The sequence below is a fragment of the Acinonyx jubatus genome, chromosome D1 (assembly GCF_027475565.1).
Source record: "Acinonyx jubatus isolate Ajub_Pintada_27869175 chromosome D1, VMU_Ajub_asm_v1.0, whole genome shotgun sequence".
Lineage (NCBI taxonomy): Eukaryota > Metazoa > Chordata > Mammalia > Carnivora > Felidae > Acinonyx > Acinonyx jubatus.
Window position 1 is genome coordinate 64,071,612 of NC_069390.1, and position 6,250 is coordinate 64,077,861.

At 34.7% G+C, this 6,250-nt stretch overlaps 1 pseudogene; it reads left to right on the forward strand.

Moving 5' to 3' along the window:
• Positions 1 to 804: 804 nt before the first annotated feature.
• LOC128311691 (dynactin subunit 6-like) lies at positions 805 to 2,176 on the forward strand (annotated as a pseudogene).
• Positions 2,177 to 6,250: the final 4,074 nt, after the last annotated feature.

Genomic DNA, 6,250 nt, shown 5'->3' on the forward strand with positions numbered 1-6,250 from the left:
GGATAGCTCAAGATGGCCACATGGGTAGTCAGAGAGATAATATCCATCTAGGCCCAGAGAATCCAACCTTACTACTTAGCCCCCACTTAACTGGGGCACCTAGCTACACAATCCATAATGTAGCCTCCTGATTTGTGTCCTAGACATAGCTCTAACACTAAAAATTAGTGTGACTTTGGATAATTCATCCAGTACTTTTGAGTTTTATGTTCCTCATCATTTAAAGAGACCAAAGCACACTAAATAATTGTTATGGCTTCTTCAGGTCTGTTACTATATGTTTCAATAACGCCCAAAATTTATTTTTATGGGCTTTACCACAGTTAAATAAAGGAGTGATATTTACACAAAGGGGTATAGGTTTTGTCATTTCTTAAAAATAGCAAGAAACAGTCTCCAGAATATATCATGTTAGGCCACAAAACAAATCTCAATAAATTCAAAAAAGACTAAAATAACATTATGCATCTTTTCCAACCACAACGATATGAAACTAGAAGTCAATCCAAGAAAAAATTTGGACAGAACACAAATACATGGTGGCTAAATAACATACTACTAAAAAATGAAAGGGTCAACCAAGAAATCAAAAAGGAAATAAAAAAATACATGGTGACAAATGAAAATGAAAACATAATAGTCCAAAATCTTTGGGATGCAGCAAAAGCTGTGTGTTCTAAGAGGGAAGATTATTGCAATACAGGACTCCATCACAAAATTAAAAAAAATCTCAAATAAACAAACTTTGTATATATCTAAAGAAGCTAGAAAAAGAAGAACCAACAAATCCCAAAGCCAGTAGAAGTAAGGAAATAATAAAGATTACAGCAGAAATGACTAAATTAAACAAAAGAACAGTTCAATGAAACCAGGAGCTGGTTCTTGGAAAAAATAAAATAAAATTGATAGCCATTTAGCCAGACCCAACAAAGAGAGAGAAAGGACTCAAATAAATAAAATCAGAAATGGATGAGAAATAAGACAAGGTCCAAAGCATGGCAGAGAAGGCTGAAAAGAGTGTGAAGATTGCTCCTAGAGGAGTTGTGTATACAGAAAGTGAAATTTGGGGCGATATTACTATAGGACTTAGGAAAGTGATTCACTCTAAAGCATGAATTATTGCAGAAGCTTGGCCAAGAGTGATCGGTGAAGGTAATTTAAAAGAACAAGTGTGCAACTACATGGATGGAACTAGAGGGCATTATGCTAAGCAAAACTAGAGAAAGACAAATCTATGACTTCACTCATATGAGGACTTTAAGAGACAAAACATGTACATAAGGGAAGTGAAGCAAAAATAATATAAAAACAGGGAGGGGGACAAAAATATAAGAGACTCTTAAATATGTTGAACAAACAGAGGGTTACTGGAGGGGTTGTGGGAGGAGGGATGGGCTAAATGGGTAAGGGACATTAAGGAATCTACTCCTGAAATCATTGTTGCACTATACGCTAACTTGGATGTAAATTAAAAAAATAAATTGAACAATACTGTATTACAAAACTAAATAAAAATAAATAAATAAATAAACTAACCAAAAAATAAAAGAAGAACAGGTGCTTATCATAAATGCTTACCCTAATAAGATCACCCTTGATGCTTGAAGATCCAAAGCCGAAACCTATGATCAATGGCAACAATAATGTGTTTGACGTTGGCTGTTATTTCCAAACCATGAAAATGGGAGATAATGCAATTGAATCAAAAGCATATGTGGGCAGAAACATAATATTGACAAGTAGTTGCATCACTGGGGCTTGCTGCAACCTGAATACATTTGAGGTCATCCCTGAGAATACAATGATCTATGGTACAGACTGCCTTCGTCAGGTGCAGACTAACCGACCACAGCCCCAGACACTACAGCTGGATTTTCTGATGAAAATCCTGCCCAAATACCACAACCTAAATAAGACTATGAAAGGAAGCTCAACTCCAGTTAAGAACTAAGAACAACATACGACGTCAAGATAACAGTTTGTTATATTTTTGAAAGGGCCACAGTGTTTATGCACTCTTAGCAATTCACAGAATAATATATGTTGACTTTATTTTGTAAAATTGAGTCAGAGAGGAAAGTAATGGATTTTCCTTGTAACTGTCCTATATAATTTATATAAAATGCATTATTTTCTTCTATCCTTATTGCTTTCCTGAGCATTTACAGATTTGGTTCAATTTTCTTTTGTCATATAAAATGTTGGCTATGATTTTGGTTGTATAAAAGACTCCCTGTGATAAGAAAGGGCATATTATTATGTATTTCTACTCTAGCATAAACTATACTAAATAAAAATGCTAATGACAAAAAAATAGAAATAAAAACCAACACCACAGAAATACAAAGGATTATAAGAGAATACTATGAAAAATTATATGCTCATCAATTGGACGACATAGAAGAAATGGATAAATTCCTAGAAACATATAACCTCCCAAAACTGAGTCAGGAAGAAACAGAAAATTTGAGCAGACCAGTTACTAGAGATGAAATTGAATTGGTAATCAAATAACTTCCAACAAACAAAATCCAGGACCAGATGGCTTCACAGGTAAATTCTACCAAATATTTAAAGAAGAGTTAATGCCCATCCTTCTCAAACTATTCCAAAAGATAGAAGATGAAGGAAAGCTTCCAAATTCATTCTATGAGGCCAACATTACCCTGACATCAAAACCAAAGACACTAAAAAACAGGCCGGTATCTCTGATGAACACAGGTGCAAAAATTCTCAGCAAAATATTAGTAAACTGAATACAAAAATACATTTTAAAAAAACATTCACTAAGATTAAGTCTGATTTATTCCAGGGATGCAGGTGTGAATCAATATTTACAAATCACTCAATGTGATACATCACATCAAGAGAAAGGATAAAAATCATAGATCATCCTAAGGTCCCAGGGTGGCTCAGTCGGTTAAGTGTCCAACTCTTGATTTTGGCTCAAGACATGATCTCACAGTCGGGATCATCTCAATAGATACAGAAAAAGAATTTGACAAATACAACATGCATTCATAATAAAAGCTCTCAACAAAGTAGGTTTGGAGAAAACAGATCTCAACCTAATAAAGGTCATATATGAAAATCCTGGAAATCCTAGCCAAAGCAATCAGAAAAATAAAAGGAAATAAAAGGCATACAAATTGGTAAGGAAGATTAAAATTTCCACTATTTGCAGATGACATGACACTATATTTGGAAAACCCTAAAGACTCCACCAAAAAACTATTAGAACTGACATATGAATTCAGTTAAATGCAGGATACAAAACTAGACAACAATATGCAAAAGAATGAAACTGGACCACCTTCTTACACCATACACAAAAATAAATTCAAAAGGGACTAAAGACCTAAATGTCAGACCTGAAGCCATAAAATTCCTAAAAGAAAATATAGGCAATAATCTGTTGCACACCAGCCTTAGTACTGTATTTGTGGATATGCCTCCTAAGGCAAGGGAAACAGAAGCAAAATTAAACCATTGGGACTACACCAAAATAAAACACTTTTGCACAGTGAAGGAAATCAGCAACAAAACAAAAAGGTAACCCCCTCAATGGGAGGAGACATTTGCAAATGAGATATCTGATAAGGGGTTAATATCCAAAATATGTAAAGAACTTATACAATTCAACACACACAAAAAACAAATAATCCAATTTAAACGTGGGCAGAAGACAAACGAACAAAGAAAAAAATAGGTGAAGAAATGGACTCTTAAATGCAGAAAACAAGCTGGTGGCTGCCAGAAGCTAGATGGGTGTGGGAATGGGTGAAATCAAGGGGATTAGGAGCACACTGATCTTGTTCAGCACTGAGTAATGCATAGAATTGTTGAATCATTATGTGGTACAGCTGAAACTAATATACTATTATATATAAATTATACTTCAATTAGGGGCTCCTGGGCATCTCAGTCAGTTGAAGGTCTGGCTCTTAAGCTCAGGTCATGATCCCAGGGTCATGGGATCAAGCCCTGCATCAGGCTCTGTGCTGAGTGTGTAGCCTGCTTAAGATTCTCTCTCTCTCTTCATGAATAGACACTTTTCCAAAGAAGGGATCTAGATGGCTAACAGACACATGAAAAAAATGCTCAACATCACTCATCATCAGGAAAATACAAATCAAAACCACAATGAGATACCATCTCACACCAGTCAGAATGGCTAAAATGAATGACTCAGGCAACAAAAGATGTTGGCGAGGATGCAGAGAGGATCTCTTTGTCACTGCTGCTGGGAATGCATACTGGTGCTGCCACTCCGGAAAACAGTATGGAGGTTCCTCAAAAAATTACAAATAGAACTACCCTACGATCCAGCAATTGCGCTGCTAGGTATTCATCCAAGTGATACAGTGGCACATGCACATGTTTCGAAGGGGCATATGCACCCCAATGTTTATAGAAGCACTATCAACAATAGCCAAAGTATGAAAAGAGCCCAAATGTCCATTAACAGATGAATGGATAAAGAATATGTGGTATATACACACAATGGGGTATTACTCAGCAATCAAAAAGAATGAAATCTTGCCATTTGCAACCAAGTGGATGGAACTGGAGGGTATTATGCTAAGTGAAAGTAGTCAGAGAAAGACAAAAATCATATGACTTCACTCATATGAGGACTTTGAGAGACAAAACAGATGAACATAAAGGAAGGGAAACAAAAATAATATGAAAACAGGGAGGGTGACAAAATAAAAGAGACTCATAAATATGGAGAACAAACTGAGGTTGCTGGAGGGGTTGTGGGAGGGGGGATGGGCTAAATGGGTAAGGGGCATTAAGGAATCTACTGAAATCATTGCTTCACTATATACTAACCAATTTGGATGTAAATTTTAAAAAATAAAAAATAAAGCTAAATCAAAAAAAAAACAAAAACAAAAAACAAAAAAAACACCAAGTGTAAATAATACTTCTGGAACCAGAGAGCTGTGCTTTATAAAGTAGTAGAAAGCTGAATATAGTATGCATTCCATGTGTTTTATCCCAATAAAATACAATGGTTAGCTACAAAAAAAAAAAAAGAACAAAACTAATGAGCTGAAGACAAACATTATTTAAATTGTTAACCTGTGTGTTTATTTGTTGTAAATTGGGGGAATTAAGATTCAGACTTTAAAAAGAGCAAGTATGGAAACAATATACTGTAATGGAGACTCTTAATTTTATGTCAAAAGCAAGAATGCAAAATTGTATCTGTGCAATAGTTCCAATTATAGAGAACTTAATGTAAGTAAGGGTGCACACACATGTGCATACGTGCACGCACACGCGCGCACACACACACACACACACACACACACACAACCAGCATCAGAAAATATAAATTCTTGCATTTTTTAGACACCTTTAATTGGCAATGTTATGACTGACATCAAATAAAAATTTGTCACTTAAAAAAAAAGAATGAAATTTTGCCATTTGCAACAAATGGATGGAACTAGATGGTATTATGTTAAATGAAATCAGTCAGTGAAACACAAATATCATATGACTTCACTCATATGTGGAATTTAATATACAAAACAGATAAACATAAGAGAGGGGAAGCAAAAATAATATAAAAACAGGGAGGGGGACAAAACATAAGAGACTCTACAATGTAGAGAACAAACAGGGTTGCTGGAAGGTTGTGTAGGGGGAAGGGGTGGGCTAAATGTGTGAAGGGCATTAAGGAAGACACTTGCTGGGATGAGCACTGGTGTTATACATAGGAGACAAATCCCTGGAATCTACTCCTGAAATCGTTACTGCATTATATGCCAACTAAGTTGGATGTAAATTTAAAATCTTGAAAAATTAAAAAAAATATTCTCTCTCTCCTTCTGCCTCTCTCCCCCACTCTCTCTGTCTAAAAAATTAAAAATATAAATAAATAAACAAAACTTCAATTAGAATAAAAACAGTGAGCTCTTTAACATACACAACTTCCTCATAAGGAATAGGAAGAGTCACAACAAAGAAACATACGACAGTGAAAACAGAAATTAAAATTTTTAAAAACAGAAATGTATGGTCCAAGACCTGAAAGACATTATTTAAAATGTATAGTAATCTTGACCTCTTGAACTTATCAAGTTCAGCATTTAAAAATAACTTCTATATAAATTTTCCGTATTACTACAAGTGTAAATTTATCTTAATTTCAAGCTTTTAAAGTCTGTGCCAGGCAATAAAAATTAATGCAATTTGATTCCAATGTTATCTAATAATCACAATAACTTTTTCAATA